The sequence below is a fragment of the Phyllostomus hastatus genome, unplaced genomic scaffold (assembly GCF_019186645.2).
Source record: "Phyllostomus hastatus isolate PE091 unplaced genomic scaffold, TTU_PhHast_1.1 phas_contig_118, whole genome shotgun sequence".
NCBI lineage: Eukaryota > Metazoa > Chordata > Mammalia > Chiroptera > Phyllostomidae > Phyllostomus > Phyllostomus hastatus.
Window position 1 is genome coordinate 11,625,735 of NW_025333543.1, and position 10,693 is coordinate 11,636,427.

General features: G+C 38.1%; 1 pseudogene; it reads left to right on the top strand.

Moving 5' to 3' along the window:
• Window positions 1–7,918: 7,918 nt before the first annotated feature.
• Window positions 7,919–10,475, top strand: LOC123824622 (annotated as a pseudogene).
• The last annotated feature ends 218 nt before the right edge of the window (window positions 10,476–10,693 follow it).

Below are 10,693 nucleotides of genomic sequence, written 5' to 3' on the forward strand. Positions count from 1 at the left end.
ATAAATTCACACAGACTGCAGAAGTCTTAAGAAAAGGGACAGTGTGGCCACTTTCTGAGTGAGAGAGCATGCTGACCCTTGCCTAGACAGGCTTTTATTACTTTCTGGGAGCATTACATCAAGGAAGGACCTCATTCATTATGGTCAGGTAGTAATGATTAAACAATATATAAGAGAGAACTATGAGGGCTTATTCTGAGTCAGGGTCAGTTAGCTAAAGGGCCATAAAACTTTGGGAAACACACTCATTTTATGCTTGGACCCTTATCAGAAAATTGAGGACATTTTTGGCAAAGCAGGTTTCACAGGATTTCATGCATTCTTTCTTAAACTTGATTGCCCTGGGAAACTGCCTGTTCCTGTCCAGGGCTACACTGCCCTTTGGCATTGTTTCAGGCTTAAGCCAGGCAGGGGAAATAAGGCAGCCAAGAGATTAGGAGACTTCTTGCAGACATAATGAGGACTCAGGCTATGTCAAAGCCAAAAGGTGAGGATCTATAACCCCCTTTTCCTATCCCCCCCAAGTTCTTCCCTGAGGGCCCTTTGCAACTGTACCTGTCTTAGATCATCTCTCCCTTGAGGAATCTTACCTACCATTGCTTAACCAGTCAACCACCCAGGGCCAAGCAGGGTGAAGTAAAAGGGGGCAGAGATGATGCCCTTGCCAGGAAGATAAGCTCTGTTTCCTAAGTGGCTAATAGCCCCAAGGTCACTTTACTCAGCCTTAGCCATGGGGGATTACAGCTTCTGAAACCAGGCAGGGCAGTTCCCAACAAAATCTCTCCTAATTAGAAGTTATAAAAATAAAAACAATATAAAATTTGTTTAGTATTTGTTTCCTATTGTAAGGAGTGAAGAGGAAGCCTCTACTTTGATTTAGTAATCCCAGACAGACTTTTTTCCTTAGGTGAGAATAGGGACAAATCAATGTGTACAGACTAACATTTTAAAATTTTTTCTAGTTCTTAGTAACTTCACTTTTCTAAATCATTTCTGTGATTAAATAATATGCATCTAACATCTAAATGAGATCAGAGTAAGATGATTGCTACAAAACACTAAGATGTGGTTTAATATTTCATTGATTGTAATAGAACTACTGTACCCTTCTAACCTATATTTCCAATTAATCTATTATATCTGGGTAATTAAAAATTGAAAATATTAGTTGGCACTTGATAATCAGAAACATAATTAAGAATTTTATATACAAGTGGGTTAATTATTTTAAAGGGTTAAACATATAGCACTTGGTTAAACTGAGATTCTATAAATACCATATTTCTCAATATCAATAAAGATAATTATGCTCTGGGTGAATGTGCATAAATCACATAACAGAGATTTCCATCCAAGAGGGGGGCAGGCATAGGTAGAAATACTTCACTTCCTCACAACCAAAGAAAGGATAACAACCAATCTAAAAATAATAAACAGTCAGAAGTGCCAGAAAATCAAACTGCATGGAGCTCCTACAACCAAGGAGTTAAAGAAACATTAACCCAAACCAGTAGAAGGGGAAGAGATGGGAGACGTAGCTGAGCTCAGAGGATGCATGTCACGGCAAGGCAGGGCTTGCCACACAGGTGAGGCAGGGCTGGCTGAACAGAAAACTAAAGACTCAAATCCAACTATAACTACTGCAAGGGTTGCCATGGTGGGAGAAACTCCCAGTCTCACACAAGAGTCCTTTGGAAAGTGGGGCTAGAGTGTAGCATGCAAGCAGCATTGTATCCCCTCTGACCCCTCCCTCACAGAAAATGCCACAACAAAATAAAGAGGCTTGCCTCCTCCTGGTCAATAGCTAAGGCTCCACCCACTTATAACAGGTGCATCAAGACAAAGAAATATGGCCCAAATGAAAGAACAGATCAAAGCTCCAGAAAAAGAGCTAAGTGACAAGGACATAGCCAACCTATCTGATGCAGAGTTCAAGTGCTGGTAATCAGGATGCTCACAGACCTGACTGAGCTCAGTTACAAAATGAAAGAACAAATGAAGGCTACCTAAAATGAAATAAAGCAAAATATACAGGGAACCATCTGTGAAGGAAGGAAACCAGGACTCGAATCAATGAATTGGAACAAAAAGAAGAAATAAACATCCAAGCAAAAGAGAATGAAGAATCAAGAATTCAAAAAGATGAGGAAAGGCTTAGGAAACTCTGGGACAACTTGAAACATTCCAACATCAGAATCATAGGGGTGTCAGAAGGAGAATGACAAGAGCAAGAAGTTGAAAACTTATTTGAACAAATGACGATGGAAAATATCACCAATCTGGCAAAGGAAATAGACTTCCAGGGACTCTAGGAAGGACAAAGAGTCCCAAAGAAATTGGACCCAAGGAGGAACACACCAAGGCACATCATAATTAAGTTACCCAAGATTAAAGATAGAGAATCTTAAAAGCAGAAAGAGGAAAGCAAAGAGTTACCTACAAAAGAGTGCCTATAAGACCTATAAGAGTGTCTACCAGCTGGTTTCTCTAAAGAAACCTTACACACAAGAAGGAGCTAGAAAGAAATATTCCAAGTCATGAAAGGCAAGGAACTACATCCAAGATTATTCTATCCAGGAAACCTATCATTTAGAATGGAAGGGCAGATAAAGTGCCTTAACTTGACCAGAAAAGGTCAATTTAAAGGAGCTTATAACCAAGCCCTTGTTATATGAAATCTTAAAGGGACTTATCTAAGAAATAGAAGATCAAAAACTATGAACAGGAAAATGACAACAAACACAACTATCAACAACTGAACCTAAAAAACAAAAACCAAAACTAAACAAACAACTGCAACATGAAGAGAACCAGAGAAATGGAGATCACATGGAGCATTTTTAGCAGAGAAAGGGAGGGAAAAATGGGGGGGGGTACAAGGTATAAGAAGCATAATTGGCATGCATAAAATAGATGGGAGAGGTTAAGAATGGTATAGGAAACAGAGAAGTCAAAGAACTTATATGTACAACCCATGGACATGAACTAAGAGGGAGAATGCTGGAGGGTTGAGGGGTGCAGGGAAGAGGGGGAGAAAAAAATTGGAAAAAACTGTAATAGCATAATCAATAAAATATACTTAAAATCACATAACAAAAGAATGTAGAAGCAAGCATGATTACCATAGACAGAATCTGTACCATTTTGTATTTTATATCACTTGTCAGAACAACCCTTCATTTTGCCATAAAAATTAGCAAGGTATTTCAATACTAACATGAAACCATCTTATGGGTCTTGTGATGACATTTGCTCATTTTCATTGTTTAATAAACACTTGAAGGCATCATCAGTGCAATTTTGAAAGAAAAAAATAAACTACCAGGTGATTGAGCTTGAGCCAATAATTTAATCTCCATAATTTTCATCTACTACAAAATTATTTGTCAGTAACCCCTAAAAGGCTTTTTAGTGATAATATTGTGGCTCCATAAAAAGTTGTTATAATTTTTAAAATAATAAGGTCCAGGACATCTGTCATAGTGTCAACAATAAAAAACATTTCATGTCAAAAATAGTAACAATAAAAAGTGTGTTAAAAATATTGTAATTATCCATTTTCATGCAGCAGCATGAGGAGCTGATTTCCTCTTTGAACTCCTCAGTGAAAATGTCATTTGGTACATTTTTGGATTTCAATTAATTGAAGCAGGGGCTGCTCATTTTCTGTACTGAACAAGTATGATTAGTTATTGTCTCCAGAAAGATTAAGAACAAATAATAGACCTGCCACTCCCACTCAGAGCAAACAGCCCACAGACTAATTGATGTCAGCCTGGCAACATCCAGGAACAAGCCACCCTGCAGTTTCATGTGCTCCATATTTTGTAGCACTACTGGTGAGACTCAGTTAATAGACACTAGCTTCCCAGTGGCAAAGACAGATACTGGAAGGATGTATAGCAACTTCCTCTCACATTCCATATCCAGTTCTTCTCTAAATACTATAGAATCCACCTCCAAATTTTACCTAGGGTCCACCCACTTATCTCCATCCTCATGGTCCTACTCAGACTACTATAATGATGTCGATGAAATCCATAGCAACTCCCTAGCTGGTCTTTTATCCTCCCATCTTAACTCTGGAATCTTTTTTAAACATAACAACCATGGTGAACTTAAAACACAATGATCCTGTTATACTTCAGCTCAAACTCTTTAAAAGATTTATTATATTTATGGATTCCTTTACAAGTTTTGGTACAGTTTAATCTGCCCTTATTTCCTCCTCTATTTCTCTAGTCTCATCTATACCCATGAACTTCAACTCTAGTTTACACTCCAGTTTTTGGCCATATCAAGTGTTTCGCTTCCTAGAAAACAACATGTATATTACTTCCCTCTATCTAATTTTTCCCACTTCCCCTACTCTGCATGCTTTTTCCTCTGCCTGGCATAGTTTTGTCAGGTTCACCTGCCTTATTCCTGCCTTCTTAGGCTTAAACAGAACTTCTTTAGGATGTCTTACCTGACCTTTCCTATTTGAGTTACATAGCCTACTGTATACTCACACAACATTCTTTGTATCTCCTATCAGATGCATACCACTCTATTTGAATCTCAGTTTACCTATCTCTACCCCAACCAGCCTTAACACCATCTCAGGACCCAGGATTCTAAGATCTAAGGGGACAGGGACTGAATCATTAGTTCACCATGTATCCCCACCTTCTAACACAATGCCTGGCTTCTAGAAATATTTTGTAAAGTGAATATTGTAGACCCTGGGAAAGAAGATATCTATTAAAAAGGGTCTCAAGTGGCCAACTAAACTCAAATTTAAAAACAACAGCAACAACAATTAAGCAAAACAAAAACCAACTAACCAACTTAAAAAAAAAAAACAGAGTCTTGCAGTCATTTCTACATTTCTACGGGGCCTTTCATGAAATGCATCAGAAGCCTATACTGAACTACCTACCTCTGCACTGAACTGCCTTCCTGCACTGTGTTTCTGCATCTGAGCCAGCCTTATAAAGGAGTACCTGGAATCCTATTTCAACCAATAAGACTTCCCTTGTCTAATAGTCATTGTGCAGCTGTATCCCCATCAGTTTCTTCACTGACCAATTATAGCAGCTCCATTCTGACCAATCCAGACAGTTCCTTTTGTGTCAATCAAACTAAGGATTTGGAGTCTTCATTTGTATGAGGATGGACCAATTAGGGGCCAGGGGAGGAGACTTCTATCTGTACAAGTCAGCTTTCCTCTGACTCTGAGAGCATGCTTTCCCTTTCCACTGAAGGTTAAAGAATGCTAATATGACTTTGGTTATGCACCCTAAACTGAAAAAACAAACCTCCAAATGGAACTACAAATTGTGATTGGATTCTTGAGACTGGGTCTAGGGAGAATGAAAGATAAGGTTTCAAGAAAGTAGGGAGGGGTCAGGGGTGGTCAATGGCCCTGGGCAAGGCCCTTCTCCAGCTAGACAGTTCTACATAGTCCTACTCTGTTCCACCTGCTCTACTCTGCTCTAGTCCCATGAAATGTTGTTTGTGTTTCAGCTACAGCCAGGAAAACAGTCTTGGTGAAAAGGGACATTACCCTCTCTGAGTCAGAGGTCCTAACCCTTAGCCTCTCACTAGTTTCTTAATGAAAATGAGGACCACAAATACAATTTGATTGGATCAAAAAGCAATGTCGTCATTGGTCAAAATAGACCTGTTCTGATTGGTCAGTGAAGATGCTGATGAGTATATAGGTGCCCAGCTCTGATTGCTCAGGAAAGCCTCAGTTCTGTTGGTTGAATTAGGGTTCCAGGAACTCCTTTATAAGGGCTGGTTCAGATGCCAGAAACAGTGCAAGCAAAGAGTTTAGTGCAAGCTTTTCCCTAAAGTCTAGTTTTTACGAGAGGACCCTGTTTAGAAACATGAGGACCCAGAGCCAGAGCACCCAGTGGACAGCTTCAGACCATCAAAGCATCACCACTCAACCACCCCCTCAAGCAAACTCAAGAGGCAGGCACTGTCAGTGGGCACCTGAACCCTTTTGAATTAAGTCTTGCATTGTGGGGTTGGCCCATACACAGCTAATCCTCCCCAGTGGTCACAGCCAGTACTTGCAGCTGATTGGCCAGTGGGTAAAACACTCCTATTGATGTGCCAATAGCAATTAAAGCTCAAAACATTGCTTATAAGGATGCTCAATGAACATAGTGAGAACATCAATAGCATAAAAAAGGACCAGTTAGAAATGAAGGACACACTCAAGTAAATAATAATTTACAGGGAATTGACACTAGAATAGCTGAAGTGAGAATCAAGTTAGAGATTTGGAATATAAGGAAGCAAAAAAATACCCAATCAGAAGAGCAAAAAATATATATATTTAAAAATGAGGATAATGTAAGGACACCCCAGGACAACTTAAAGCACACCACATTGCACCATAGGGATGCCAGGAGATGAGAGAGCAAGAAATTGAAAACCTATTTGAAAAATAATGACATAAAGCTTTCCTAACCTGATGAAGGAAATAAATACACAAGTTCAGGAAGCACAGAGAGTCCCCCAAAATAAGCCAAAAGAGGCCTACATCAAGACACATCATAATTAAAATACAAGTTAAAGACAAAGAAAGAATCTTAAAAGCAGCATGAGAAAAGAAATTAGTTATCTACAAGAGAGCTCCTATAAGATTGTCAGCTAATTTCTCAACAGGAACTTGGCAGAGCAGAAGAAATTAGCAAGAAATATTTAAAATGATGAGAAGCAAGGACCTACAACCAAGATTACTCTACCCAGCAAAGCTATTATTTAGAATCAAAGGACAGATCAAAGAGCTTCCCAAACAAGAAAAAGCTAAAGCACTTTATCACCACCAAATCAGCATTATAGGAAATGTTAAAGTGTCTTCTTTAAGATAAAGAAAAAAATAAAAATTTGAACATTAAATGGCATTAAATGCATACCTATCAACAATTGAATCTAAAACAACAACAACAACAACAAAAAAAACACAAAGAAACAAGCAGAACAGGAACAGACTCATAGACACAGACAACAAATAGGAGGAGGTTACGGGGATGGGTAAAAATGGTAAAAGGATTAAGAGGTACAAATATGTTGTTACAGAATAGTCATGAGGATGCAAAGTATAGCATAGGGAATATTGTCAATAATATTTCAATAACTATTATCATGTCAGATGGGTGCAAAATTTATCAGGTGATTGCTTAGTAAGTTATGTAAGGTCTAATCACTGTGGTGCATACCTGAAACCAATATATGTCAATCATTATTTAAAAAAATGATCAAAAAAATTTTTAAAGACTAAATATTTCTTAAGGACTTAGATTTTCTTTCTGTGGAAAGAAACAAATTTTCTTCCTCTAATGAAAATGGATAAATACATAAATAAATAAGTTTGAGCCACTTAACTATAGAGCATCCTTCTTGGTAGATATTTCCTTTCTTAAGGTCCACACACATGACTGAGTGTTGGCCCTGCATAAAAGAAGGTTTAACTTTTGCTCTATAGTCATAAATTATTCAGGTCAAACTAATAGCAATAGTTTTAAAAGCACAAAAATTATCTATTTTGTTTTATATTATTCCTGAACACCCAAGATAAATCATATAACACAATAGACACTCAATAAATATTAGTGGGCTGATTCAAGAATGCTTCCACATTAGAATTCCAAATGGTTTCAATAATACAATAAAGTATTTTATAGGAAAAAATGTAACTTAATTTGGTAGCTTCACAACAACCAACTAAATTAAAACAAAATTAAAATTAGTAACATCATAAAAATATAAAATCAGTGGCTTAGTCTAGGGACTAAAGAGTCACCACCACCCTGAGTCCAGTAACATGCATTTAACAGTGGCCTTCTGGAGACAACCCCTTAATCCAAAAAAGTGACTCATGACTTGAACAGTTTGCCATCTTATTGGTGGTACGTCTGACAGTGGATCACAACTTGTTTCAATGGGTAGCCTGACCATGAAATCACAACTTCAGATCACTGTCATTTCATCAAAACTTAAAGAAAATAAAAAGAATTTATTTGGACCAAGTCCTTATGTGGAAGTCACAGTAGATGGACAGTCAAAGAAGACAGAAAAATGTAACAATATGAGCAGTCCCAAATGGAATCAACCCCTTACAGTTATCATCACTCCTGTGAATAAATTACATTTTTGTGTATGGAGTCACCAGACACTGAAATCTGATGTTTTCTTGGGAACTACTGCATAGATATCTGTGAAACATTAAAGTCAAACGATATGAAACTTGAGGAAGTAGTTGTGATTTTACAGTTTGTAGGTGACAGAGATCCAACAGAAACAATCGGAGACTTGTCAGTGTGTCTTGATGGGCTGCAATTAGAGTCTGAAGTTGTTACCAATGGTGAAACTACATGTTCAGAAAGTGCTTCACAGAACAATGATGTCTCTAGACCCAAGGTTAAAACTAGAGTGAATACAAATGGGTCAGATGAACCTGAGGATGCAGGGTCTGGTGAAAACAGGAGGGTCAATGGGAATAATTCTCTATCACTCTCAAATGGTGATTTTAAACCTTCTAGGCCTCCAATATCTTCATGACCACCTACACCCACTCCATGTAGACAAACATCTGTCAATGGTTCACTTTCTGCCACTTCTGAAAGTGATGGATCTAGTACAGGCTCTCTGCCTGCAACAAATACAAATTCAAATACATATGAAGGAGCAACATCTGGGTTAATAATTTCTCTTACTATATCTGGAGGCTCTGGCCCTAGGCCATTAAATCCTGCACCCCAAGCTTCCCTACCACCTGGTTGGGAGCAGAGAATGGACCAGCACAGGCAAGTTTACTATGTAGATTATGTTGAAAAAAGAAAAATGTGAAATAGACCAGAACCTCTATCTCCTAACTGAGAACACAGGGTTGACAACATGGTACATATTTATTATGTTGTCCATTTCACAAGAACAACCATGTGGCAGAAGCCAACATTGGAATTAGTCCAGAATCATGAACAGTGGCAGCTCCACTGTAGTCAGTATCAAGGAGGAATACAAAGAGTTTAATCAGAGATTCATTTATGGGACTCAAGATTTGTTTCCTACATCACAAAATAAAGAATTTGGTCTCCTTGGGCCTCTACCACATGGATGGGGAAAGAGAACACCAATGGTAGAGTATATTTTGTCAACCACAACACTTGTATTACCCACTGGGAAGACTTTAGAAGTCAAGATCAATTAAATGAAAAACCCTTACCTGAAGGCTGGGAAATGAGATTCACAGTGGATGGAATTCCTATTTTGTGGATCACAGTAGAAGAACAACCATGTATATAAATGCTCACACTAGAAAATCTGTCCTAGACAATGGGCCCCAGATAGCCTATGTATGGGACTTCAAAGCAAAGGTTCAATATTTCTGGTTCTGGTGTAAGCAATTGGCCATGCCACAGCATATAAAGATTACAGTGACAAGAAAAATGCTGTTTGAGGATTCCTTTCAGCAGATAATGAGCTTCAGTCCCCAAGATCTGTGGAGACATTTGTGGGTGATTTTTCTAGAAGAAGGTTTAGATTATGGAGGTGTAGTGAGAGAATGGTTCTTTCTTTTGTAACATGAGATGTTGAACCCAATGTGTTGCCTATTTGAATATGCAAGGAAGGACAACTACTGCTTTCAGATAAACCCCACTTCTTGTATCAATCCAGATCTTCTGAAATATTTTCATTTTATTGGCAGGTTTATTGCCATGGCTCTGTTCCATGGGAAATTCATAGGCACAGGTTTTTCTTTGCCATTCCACAAGCGCATCTTGAGCAACCTAGTAGGACTCAAGGATTTAGAATCTATTTATCCAGAATTTTACAGTTCTTTCATCTGAGCTAAAGAAAACAATATTGAAGAATGTGGTTTGAAAATGTACTTCTCCATTGATAAAGAAATTTGAGGTGAAATCAATAGTCAGGATTTGAAAACCAGTGGTGGCAATATTCTTGTAACAGAAGAAAGTAAAGAGGAATATATGAGAATGGTAGCTGAATGGAGGTTGTCTCGAGTTGTTGAAGAACAAACACATGCTTTCTTTGAGGCTTTTAATGAAATTCTCCCACAGTAGTATTTGTAATACTTTGGTGCAAAGGAGTTAGAGGTCCTTTTATGTGAAATGCAAGAGATTGATTTGAATGTCTGGCTACTGTCATTACACTAGGAGAAGCAAACAGATCATGTGGTTTTGGCAGTTTGCTAAAGAAATCGATAATGATAAGAGAATGAGACTTCTACAGTTTGTTACTGGAAACTGCAAATTACCAGTTGGAGGATTTGCTGACCTCATGGGGAGCAATGCATCACAAAAATTCTGCGTTGAGAAGTTAGGAAAGAAAATTGGTTACCCAGAAGTCGTACCCATTTTAACCACCTGGACCTGCCACTCAATAAGAGCTATGAGCAGCTGAAAGAAAAGCTGTTATTTGCAATTGAAGAAACAGCAGAATTTGGACAAGAGTAACTTCTGGAAACTTGCACCACCAAAGGACAAGAATTTATTTGCAATGTTTGTCCTTTTCTTACTCTGCCTTTGTACATCTTGTTGTAAAATTGGACTGTGACTGTTTAGAGAGTAATCTGAGAATAAGTAAATTATTGTTATCATTGAGATTTATCTCCCAGTGATTCTGGATTTTTACTTAAATGTTTCCAGAAATCAGATCTGCAAATGACTAGTCA